At 47.0% G+C, this 7,500-nt stretch overlaps 22 non-coding genes and 3 pseudogenes across 22 annotated transcripts; all 25 read right to left on the bottom strand.

The window, feature by feature from the left end:
• Positions 1 to 59: 59 nt before the first annotated feature.
• Positions 60 to 178, bottom strand: LOC146226134 (5S ribosomal RNA). The gene has a single exon (XR_014748302.1). It is a non-coding gene; the product is annotated as a 5S ribosomal RNA (ribosomal RNA).
• A 174-nt stretch (positions 179 to 352) lies between these two features.
• LOC146226135 (5S ribosomal RNA) lies at positions 353 to 471 on the bottom strand. Its single transcript, XR_014749101.1, has one exon. It is a non-coding gene; the product is annotated as a 5S ribosomal RNA (ribosomal RNA).
• Positions 472 to 663: 192 nt separating this feature from the next.
• LOC146226136 (5S ribosomal RNA) lies at positions 664 to 782 on the bottom strand. Its single transcript, XR_014748303.1, has one exon. It is a non-coding gene; the product is annotated as a 5S ribosomal RNA (ribosomal RNA).
• A 174-nt stretch (positions 783 to 956) lies between these two features.
• Positions 957 to 1,075, bottom strand: LOC146226137 (5S ribosomal RNA). The gene has a single exon (XR_014748304.1). It is a non-coding gene; the product is annotated as a 5S ribosomal RNA (ribosomal RNA).
• Positions 1,076 to 1,255: 180 nt separating this feature from the next.
• Positions 1,256 to 1,374, bottom strand: LOC146226138 (5S ribosomal RNA). Its single transcript, XR_014749345.1, has one exon. It is a non-coding gene; the product is annotated as a 5S ribosomal RNA (ribosomal RNA).
• A 184-nt stretch (positions 1,375 to 1,558) lies between these two features.
• Positions 1,559 to 1,677, bottom strand: LOC146226139 (5S ribosomal RNA). The gene has a single exon (XR_014749509.1). It is a non-coding gene; the product is annotated as a 5S ribosomal RNA (ribosomal RNA).
• A 174-nt stretch (positions 1,678 to 1,851) lies between these two features.
• Positions 1,852 to 1,970, bottom strand: LOC146226140 (5S ribosomal RNA). Its single transcript, XR_014748305.1, has one exon. It is a non-coding gene; the product is annotated as a 5S ribosomal RNA (ribosomal RNA).
• A 182-nt stretch (positions 1,971 to 2,152) lies between these two features.
• LOC146226141 (5S ribosomal RNA) lies at positions 2,153 to 2,271 on the bottom strand. The gene has a single exon (XR_014749102.1). It is a non-coding gene; the product is annotated as a 5S ribosomal RNA (ribosomal RNA).
• Positions 2,272 to 2,453: 182 nt separating this feature from the next.
• Positions 2,454 to 2,572, bottom strand: LOC146226142 (5S ribosomal RNA). The gene has a single exon (XR_014749103.1). It is a non-coding gene; the product is annotated as a 5S ribosomal RNA (ribosomal RNA).
• A 186-nt stretch (positions 2,573 to 2,758) lies between these two features.
• LOC146226143 (5S ribosomal RNA) lies at positions 2,759 to 2,877 on the bottom strand. The gene has a single exon (XR_014748307.1). It is a non-coding gene; the product is annotated as a 5S ribosomal RNA (ribosomal RNA).
• Positions 2,878 to 3,051: 174 nt separating this feature from the next.
• On the bottom strand, positions 3,052 to 3,170 carry LOC146226144 (5S ribosomal RNA). Its single transcript, XR_014748308.1, has one exon. It is a non-coding gene; the product is annotated as a 5S ribosomal RNA (ribosomal RNA).
• A 188-nt stretch (positions 3,171 to 3,358) lies between these two features.
• Positions 3,359 to 3,477, bottom strand: LOC146226145 (5S ribosomal RNA). Its single transcript, XR_014748309.1, has one exon. It is a non-coding gene; the product is annotated as a 5S ribosomal RNA (ribosomal RNA).
• A 178-nt stretch (positions 3,478 to 3,655) lies between these two features.
• LOC146226146 (5S ribosomal RNA) lies at positions 3,656 to 3,774 on the bottom strand. Its single transcript, XR_014749781.1, has one exon. It is a non-coding gene; the product is annotated as a 5S ribosomal RNA (ribosomal RNA).
• A 184-nt stretch (positions 3,775 to 3,958) lies between these two features.
• On the bottom strand, positions 3,959 to 4,077 carry LOC146226147 (5S ribosomal RNA). The gene has a single exon (XR_014749104.1). It is a non-coding gene; the product is annotated as a 5S ribosomal RNA (ribosomal RNA).
• A 182-nt stretch (positions 4,078 to 4,259) lies between these two features.
• LOC146226148 (5S ribosomal RNA) lies at positions 4,260 to 4,377 on the bottom strand (annotated as a pseudogene).
• Positions 4,378 to 4,555: 178 nt separating this feature from the next.
• Positions 4,556 to 4,674, bottom strand: LOC146226149 (5S ribosomal RNA). The gene has a single exon (XR_014748310.1). It is a non-coding gene; the product is annotated as a 5S ribosomal RNA (ribosomal RNA).
• A 174-nt stretch (positions 4,675 to 4,848) lies between these two features.
• LOC146226150 (5S ribosomal RNA) lies at positions 4,849 to 4,967 on the bottom strand. The gene has a single exon (XR_014748311.1). It is a non-coding gene; the product is annotated as a 5S ribosomal RNA (ribosomal RNA).
• Positions 4,968 to 5,151: 184 nt separating this feature from the next.
• On the bottom strand, positions 5,152 to 5,270 carry LOC146226151 (5S ribosomal RNA). Its single transcript, XR_014748312.1, has one exon. It is a non-coding gene; the product is annotated as a 5S ribosomal RNA (ribosomal RNA).
• A 176-nt stretch (positions 5,271 to 5,446) lies between these two features.
• LOC146226152 (5S ribosomal RNA) lies at positions 5,447 to 5,565 on the bottom strand. Its single transcript, XR_014749160.1, has one exon. It is a non-coding gene; the product is annotated as a 5S ribosomal RNA (ribosomal RNA).
• A 186-nt stretch (positions 5,566 to 5,751) lies between these two features.
• Positions 5,752 to 5,860, bottom strand: LOC146226153 (5S ribosomal RNA; annotated as a pseudogene).
• Positions 5,861 to 6,030: 170 nt separating this feature from the next.
• On the bottom strand, positions 6,031 to 6,149 carry LOC146226154 (5S ribosomal RNA). Its single transcript, XR_014748313.1, has one exon. It is a non-coding gene; the product is annotated as a 5S ribosomal RNA (ribosomal RNA).
• Positions 6,150 to 6,377: 228 nt separating this feature from the next.
• Positions 6,378 to 6,496, bottom strand: LOC146226155 (5S ribosomal RNA). The gene has a single exon (XR_014748314.1). It is a non-coding gene; the product is annotated as a 5S ribosomal RNA (ribosomal RNA).
• Positions 6,497 to 6,670: 174 nt separating this feature from the next.
• Positions 6,671 to 6,789, bottom strand: LOC146226156 (5S ribosomal RNA). The gene has a single exon (XR_014748315.1). It is a non-coding gene; the product is annotated as a 5S ribosomal RNA (ribosomal RNA).
• A 180-nt stretch (positions 6,790 to 6,969) lies between these two features.
• LOC146226157 (5S ribosomal RNA) lies at positions 6,970 to 7,088 on the bottom strand. Its single transcript, XR_014748316.1, has one exon. It is a non-coding gene; the product is annotated as a 5S ribosomal RNA (ribosomal RNA).
• Positions 7,089 to 7,278: 190 nt separating this feature from the next.
• Positions 7,279 to 7,397, bottom strand: LOC146226158 (5S ribosomal RNA; annotated as a pseudogene).
• Positions 7,398 to 7,500: the final 103 nt, after the last annotated feature.

The raw sequence follows: 7,500 nt of genomic DNA on the forward strand, positions 1-7,500 counted from the left end.
TCATGAAGGACTACTTGTGCATATTGCAAGATGTCAGTTTCTAAGTGAATGAGCAAAAGAGCATACAGCACCTGGTATTCCCAGGCGGTCTCCCATCCAAGTACTAACCAGGCCCGACCCTGCTTAGCTTCCGAGATCAGACGAGATCGGGCGTTGCCAGGCTGGTATGGCCGTACGAAATAAGTTGACAACCATAGGCTACTTATCCATATACAGATTTAGCAATTGACAATGCAAGGTAGTCTCTCTCTCTCTCTCTCTCATGTCAAAATGAAAACAGCTTCCAGCCCCTTTCATGAAGGACTACTTGTGCATATTGCAAGATGTCAGTTTCTAAGTGAATGAGCAAAAGAGCATACAGCACCTGGTATTCCCAGGCGGTCTCCCATCCAAGTACTAACCAGGCCCGACCCTGCTTAGCTTCCGAGATCAGACGTGATCGGGCGTTGCCAGGCTGGTATGGCCGTACGAAATAAGTTGACAACCATAGGCTACTTATCCATATACAGATTTAGCAATTGACAATGCAAGGTGGTCTCTCTCTCTCTCTCTCTCTCTCTCTCTCTCTCTCTCGTGTCAAAATGAAAACAGTTTCCAGCCCCTTTCATGAAGGACTACTTGTGCATATTGCAAGATGTCAGTTTCTAAGTGAATGAGCAAAAGAGCATACAGCACCTGGTATTCCCAGGCGGTCTCCCATCCAAGTACTAACCAGGCCCGACCCTGCTTAGCTTCCGAGATCAGACGAGATCGGGCGTTGCCAGGCTGGTATGGCCGTACGAAATAAGTTGACAACCATAGGCTACTTATCCATATACAGATTTAGCAATTGACAATGCAAGGTAGTCTCTCTCTCTCTATCTCTCGTGTCAAAATGAAAACAGCTTCCAGCCCCTTTCATGAAGGACTACTTGTGCATATTGCAAGATGTCAGTTTCTAAGTGAATGAGCAAAAGAGCATACAGCACCTGGTATTCCCAGGCGGTCTCCCATCCAAGTACTAACCAGGCCCGACCCTGCTTAGCTTCCGAGATCAGACGAGATCGGGCGTTGCCAGGCTGGTATGGCCGTACGAAATAAGTTGACAACCATAGGCTACTTATCCATATACAGATTTAGCAATTGACAATGCAAGGTGGTCTCTCTCTCTCTCTCTCTCTCTCTCGTGTCAAAATGAAAACAGCTTCCAGCCCCTTTCATGAAGGACTACTTGTGCATATTGCAAGATTTCAGTTTCTAAGTGAATGAGCAAAAGAGCATACAGCACCTGGTATTCCCAGGCGGTCTCCCATCCAAGTACTAACCAGGCCCGACCCTGCTTAGCTTCCGAGATCAGACGAGATCGGGCGTTGCCAGGCTGGTATGGCCGTACAAAATAAGTTGACAACCATAGGCTACTTATCCATATACAGATTTAGCAATTGACAATGCAAGGTAGTCTCTCTCTCTCTCTCTCTCTCTCTCTCTCGTGTCAAAATGAAAACAGTTTCCAGCCCCTTTCATGAAGGACTACTTGTGCATATTGCAAGATGTCAGTTTCTAAGTGAATGAGCAAAAGAGCATACAGCACCTGGTATTCCCAGGCGGTCTCCCATGCAAGTACTAACCAGGCCCGACCCTGCTTAGCTTCCGAGATCAGACGAGATCGGGCGTTGCCAGGCTGGTATGGCCGTACGAAATAAGTTGACAACCATAGGCTACTTATCCATATACAGATTTAGCAATTGACAATGCAAGGTAGTCTCTCTCTCTCTATCTCTCGTGTCAAAATGAAAACAGCTTCCAGCCCCTTTCATGAAGGACTACTTGTGCATATTGCAAGATGTCAGTTTCTAAGTGAATGAGCAAAAGAGCATACAGCACCTGGTATTCCCAGGCGGTCTCCCATCCAAGTACTAACCAGGCCCGACCCTGCTTAGCTTCCGAGATCAGACGAGATCGGGCGTTGCCAGGCTGGTATGGCCGTACGAAATAAGTTGACAACCATAGGCTACTTATCCATATACAGATTTAGCAATTGACAATGCAAGGTAGTCTCTCTCTCTCTCTCTCTCTCTCTCTCGTGTCAAAATGAAAACAGCTTCCAGCCCCTTTCATGAAGGACTACTTGTGCATATTGCAAGATGTCAGTTTCTAAGTGAATGAGCAAAAGAGCATACAGCACCTGGTATTCCCAGGCGGTCTCCCATCCAAGTACTAACCAGGCCCGACCCTGCTTAGCTTCCGAGATCAGACGTGATCGGGCGTTGCCAGGCTGGTATGGCCGTACGAAATAAGTTGACAACCATAGGCTACTTATCCATATACAGATTTAGCAATTGACAATGCAAGGTGGTCTCTCTCTCTCTCTCTCTCTCTCTCTCGTGTCAAAATGAAAACAGCTTCCAGCCCCTTTCATGAAGGACTACTTGTGCATATTGCAAGATGTCAGTTTCTAAGTGAATGAGCAAAAGAGCATACAGCACCTGGTATTCCCAGGCGGTCTCCCATCCAAGTACTAACCAGGCCCGACCCTGCTTAGCTTCCGAGATCAGACGTGATCGGGCGTTGCCAGGCTGGTATGGCCGTACGAAATAAGTTGACAACCATAGGCTACTTATCCATATACAGATTTAGCAATTGACAATGCAAGGTGGTCTCTCTCTCTCTCTCTCTCTCTCTCTCTCTCGTGTCAAAATGAAAACAGTTTCCAGCCCCTTTCATGAAGGACTACTTGTGCATATTGCAAGATGTCAGTTTCTAAGTGAATGAGCAAAAGAGCATACAGCACCTGGTATTCCCAGGCGGTCTCCCATCCAAGTACTAACCAGGCCCGACCCTGCTTAGCTTCCGAGATCAGACGAGATCGGGCGTTGCCAGGCTGGTATGGCCGTACGAAATAAGTTGACAACCATAGGCTACTTATCCATATACAGATTTAGCAATTGACAATGCAAGGTGGTCTCTCTCTCTCTCTCTCTCGTGTCAAAATGAAAACAGCTTCCAGCCCCTTTCATGAAGGACTACTTGTGCATATTGCAAGATTTCAGTTTCTAAGTGAATGAGCAAAAGAGCATACAGCACCTGGTATTCCCAGGCGGTCTCCCATCCAAGTACTAACCAGGCCCGACCCTGCTTAGCTTCCGAGATCAGACGAGATCGGGCGTTGCCAGGCTGGTATGGCCGTACGAAATATGTTGACAACCATAGGCTACTTATCCATATACAGATTTAGCAATTGACAATGCAAGGTAGTCTCTCTCTCTCTCTCTCTCTCTCTCTCTCTCTCGTGTCAAAATGAAAACAGCTTCCAGCCCCTTTCATGAAGGACTACTTGTGCATATTGCAAGATGTCAGTTTCTAAGTGAATGAGCAAAAGAGCATACAGCACCTGGTATTCCCAGGCGGTCTCCCATCCAAGTACTAACCAGGCCCGACCCTGCTTAGCTTCCGAGATCAGACGAGATCGGGCGTTGCCAGGCTGGTATGGCCGTACGAAATAAGTTGACAACCATAGGCTACTTATCCATATACAGATTTAGCAATTGACAATGCAAGGTAGTCTCTCTCTCTCTCTCTCTCTCTCGTGTCAAAATGAAAACAGCTTCCAGCCCCTTTCATCAAGGACTACTTGTGCATATTGCAAGATGTCAGTTTCTAAGTGAATGAGCAAAAGAGCATACAGCACCTGGTATTCCCAGGCGGTCTCCCATCCAAGTACTAACCAGGCCCGACCCTGCTTAGCTTCCGAGATCAGAAGAGATCGGGCGTTGCCAGGCTGGTATGGCCGTACAAAATAAGTTGACAACCATAGGCTACTTATCCATATACAGATTTAGCAATTGACAATGCAAGGTGGTCTCTCTCTCTCTCTCTCTCTCTCTCTCTCGTGTCAAAATGAAAACAGCTTCCAGCCCCTTTCATGAAGGACTACTTGTGCATATTGCAAGATGTCAGTTTCTAAGTGAATGAGCAAAAGAGCATACAGCACCTGGTATTCCCAGGCGGTCTCCCATCCAAGTACTAACCAGGCCCGACCCTGCTTAGCTTCCGAGATCAGACGTGATCGGGCGTTGCCAGGCTGGTATGGCCGTACGAAATAAGTTGACAACCATAGGCTACTTATCCATATACAGATTTAGCAATTGACAATGCAAGGTGGTCTCTCTCTCTCTCTCTCTCTCTCTCTCGTGTCAAAATGAAAACAGCTTCCAGCCCCTTTCATGAAGGACTACTTGTGCATATTGCAAGATGTCAGTTTCTAAGTGAATGAGCAAAAGAGCATACAGCACCTGGTATTCCCAGGCGGTCTCCCATCCAAGTACTAACCAGGCCCGACCCTGCTTAGCTTCCGAGATCAGACGAGATCGGGCGTTGCCAGGCTGGTATGGCGTACCAAATAAGTTGACAACCATAGGCTACTTATCCATATACAGATTTAGCAATTGACAATGCAAGGTAGTCTCTCTCTCTCTCTCTCTCTCTCGTGTCAAAATGAAAACAGCTTCCAGCCCCTTTCATGAAGGACTACTTGTGCATATTGCAAGATGTCAGTTTCTAAGTGAATGAGCAAAAGAGCATACAGCACCTGGTATTCCCAGGCGGTCTCCCATCCAAGTACTAACCAGGCCCGACCCTGCTTAGCTTCCGAGATCAGACGAGATCGGGCGTTGCCAGGCTGGTATGGCCGTACGAAATAAGTTGACAACCATAGGCTACTTATCCATATACAGATTTAGCAATTGACAATGCAAGGTGGTCTCTCTCTCTCTCTCTCTCGTGTCAAAATGAAAACAGCTTCCAGCCCCTTTCATGAAGGACTACTTGTGCATATTGCAAGATTTCAGTTTCTAAGTGAATGAGCAAAAGAGCATACAGCACCTGGTATTCCCAGGCGGTCTCCCATCCAAGTACTAACCAGGCCCGACCCTGCTTAGCTTCCGAGATCAGACGAGATCGGGCGTTGCCAGGCTGGTATGGCCGTACGAAATAAGTTGACAACCATAGGCTACTTATCCATATACAGATTTAGCAATTGACAATGCAAGGTAGTCTCTCTCTCTCTCTCTCTCTCTCTCTCTCGTGTCAAAATGAAAACAGCTTCCAGCCCCTTTCATGAAGGACTACTTGTGCATATTGCAAGATGTCAGTTTCTAAGTGAATGAGCAAAAGAGCATACAGCACCTGGTATTCCCAGGCGGTCTCCCATCCAAGTACTAACCAGGCCCGACCCTGCTTAGCTTCCGAGATCAGACGAGATCGGGCGTTGCCAGGCTGGTATGGCCGTACGAAATAAGTTGACAACCATAGGCTACTTATCCATATACAGATTTAGCAATTGACAATGCAAGGTAGTCTCTCTCTCTCTCTCTCTCTCGTGTCAAAATGAAAACAGCTTCCAGCCCCTTTCATGAAGGACTACTTGTGCATATTGCAAGATGTCAGTTTCTAAGTGAATGAGCAAAAGAGCATACAGCACCTGGTATTCCCAGGCGGTCTCCCATCCAAGTACTAACCAGGCCCGACCCTGCTTAGCTTCCGAGATCAGACGAGATCGGGCGTGGCCAGGCTGGTATGGCCGTACGAAATAAGTTGACAACCATAGGCTACTTATCCATATACAGATTTAGCAATTGACAATGCAAGGTAGTCTCTCTCTCTCTCTCTCTCTCTCTCTCTCTCGTGTCAAAATGAAAACAGCTTCCAGCCCCTTTCATGAAGGACTACTTGTGCATATTGCAAGATTTCAGTTTCTAAGTGAATGAGCAAAAGAGCATACAGCACCTGGTATTCCCAGGCGGTCTCCCATCCAAGTACTAACCAGGCCCAACCCTGCTTAGCTTCCGAGATCAGGCGTTGCCAGGCTGGTATGGCCGTACGAAATAAGTTGACAACCATAGGCTACTTATCCATATACAGATTTAGCAATTGACAATGCAAGGTGGTCTCTCTCTCTCTCTCTCCCTCTCGTGTCAAAATGAAAACAGCTTCCAGCCCCTTTCATGAAGGACTACTTGTGCATATTGCAAGATTTCAGTTTCTAAGTGAATGAGCATACAGCACCTGGTATTCCCAGGCGGTCTCCCATCCAAGTACTAACCAGGCCCGACCCTGCTTAGCTTCCGAGATCAGACGAGATCGGGCGTTGCCAGGCTGGTATGGCCGTACGAAATAAGTTGACAACCATAGGCTACTTATCCATATACAGATTTAGCAATTGACAATGCAAGGTGGTCTCTCTCTCTCTCTCTCTCTCTCTCTCTCTCTCTCTCTCTCTCTCTCTCTCTCTCTCTCTCTCTCTCTCTCTCGTGTCAAAATGAAAACAGTTTCCAGCCCCTTTCATGAAGGACTACTTGTGCATATTGCAAGATGTCAGTTTCTAAGTGAATGAGCAAAAGAGCATACAGCACCTGGTATTCCCAGGCGGTCTCCCATCCAAGTACTAACCAGGCCCGACCCTGCTTAGCTTCCGAGATCAGACGAGATCGGGCGTTGCCAGGCTGGTATGGCCGTACGAAATAAGTTGACAACCATAGGCTACTTATCCATATACAGATTTAGCAATTGACAATGCAAGTTAGTCTCTCTCTCTCTATCTCTCGTGTCAAAATGAAAACAGCTTCCAGCCCCTTTCATGAAGGACTACTTGTGCATATTGCAAGATGTCAGTTTCTAAGTGAATGAGCAAAAGAGCATACAGCACCTGGTATTCCCAGGCGGTCTCCCATCCAAGTACTAACCAGGCCCGACCCTGCTTAGCTTCCGAGATCAGACGAGATCGGGCGTTGCCAGGCTGGTATGGCCGTACGAAATAAGTTGACAACCATAGGCTACTTATCCATATACAGATTTAGCAATTGACAATGCAAGGTGGTCTCTTTCTCTCTCTCTCTCTCTCTCGTGTCAAAATGAAAACAGCTTCCAGCCCCTTTCATGAAGGACTACTTGTGCATATTGCAAGATTTCAGTTTCTAAGTGAATGAGCAAAAGAGCATACAGCACCTGGTATTCCCAGGCGGTCTCCCATCCAAGTACTAACCAGGCCCGACCCTGCTTAGCTTCCGAGATCAGACGAGATCGGGCGTTGCCAGGCTGGTATGGCCGTACGAAATAAGTTGACAACCATAGGCTACTTATCCATATACAGATTTAGCAATTGACAATGCAAGGTAGTCTCTCTCTCTCTCTCTCTCTCTCTCTCTCTCTCTCGTGTCAAAATGAAAACAGCTTCCAGCCCCTTTCATGAAGGACTACTTGTGCATATTGCAAGATGTCAGTTTCTAAGTGAATGAGCAAAAGAGCATACAGCACCTGGTATTCCCAGGCGGTCTCCCATCCAAGTACTAACCAGGCCCGACCCTGCTTAGCTTCCGAGATCAGACGAGATTGGGCGTTGCCAGGCTGGTATGGCCGTACGAAATAAGTTGACAACCATAGGCTACTTATCCATATACAGATTTAGCAATTGACAATGCAAGGTAGTCTCTCTCTCTCTCTCTCTCTCTCGTGTCAAAATGAAAA

Source organism: Hypomesus nipponensis, chromosome 25 (assembly GCF_054491055.1).
Source record: "Hypomesus nipponensis isolate SF chromosome 25, ASM5449105v1, whole genome shotgun sequence".
Lineage (NCBI taxonomy): Eukaryota > Metazoa > Chordata > Actinopteri > Osmeriformes > Osmeridae > Hypomesus > Hypomesus nipponensis.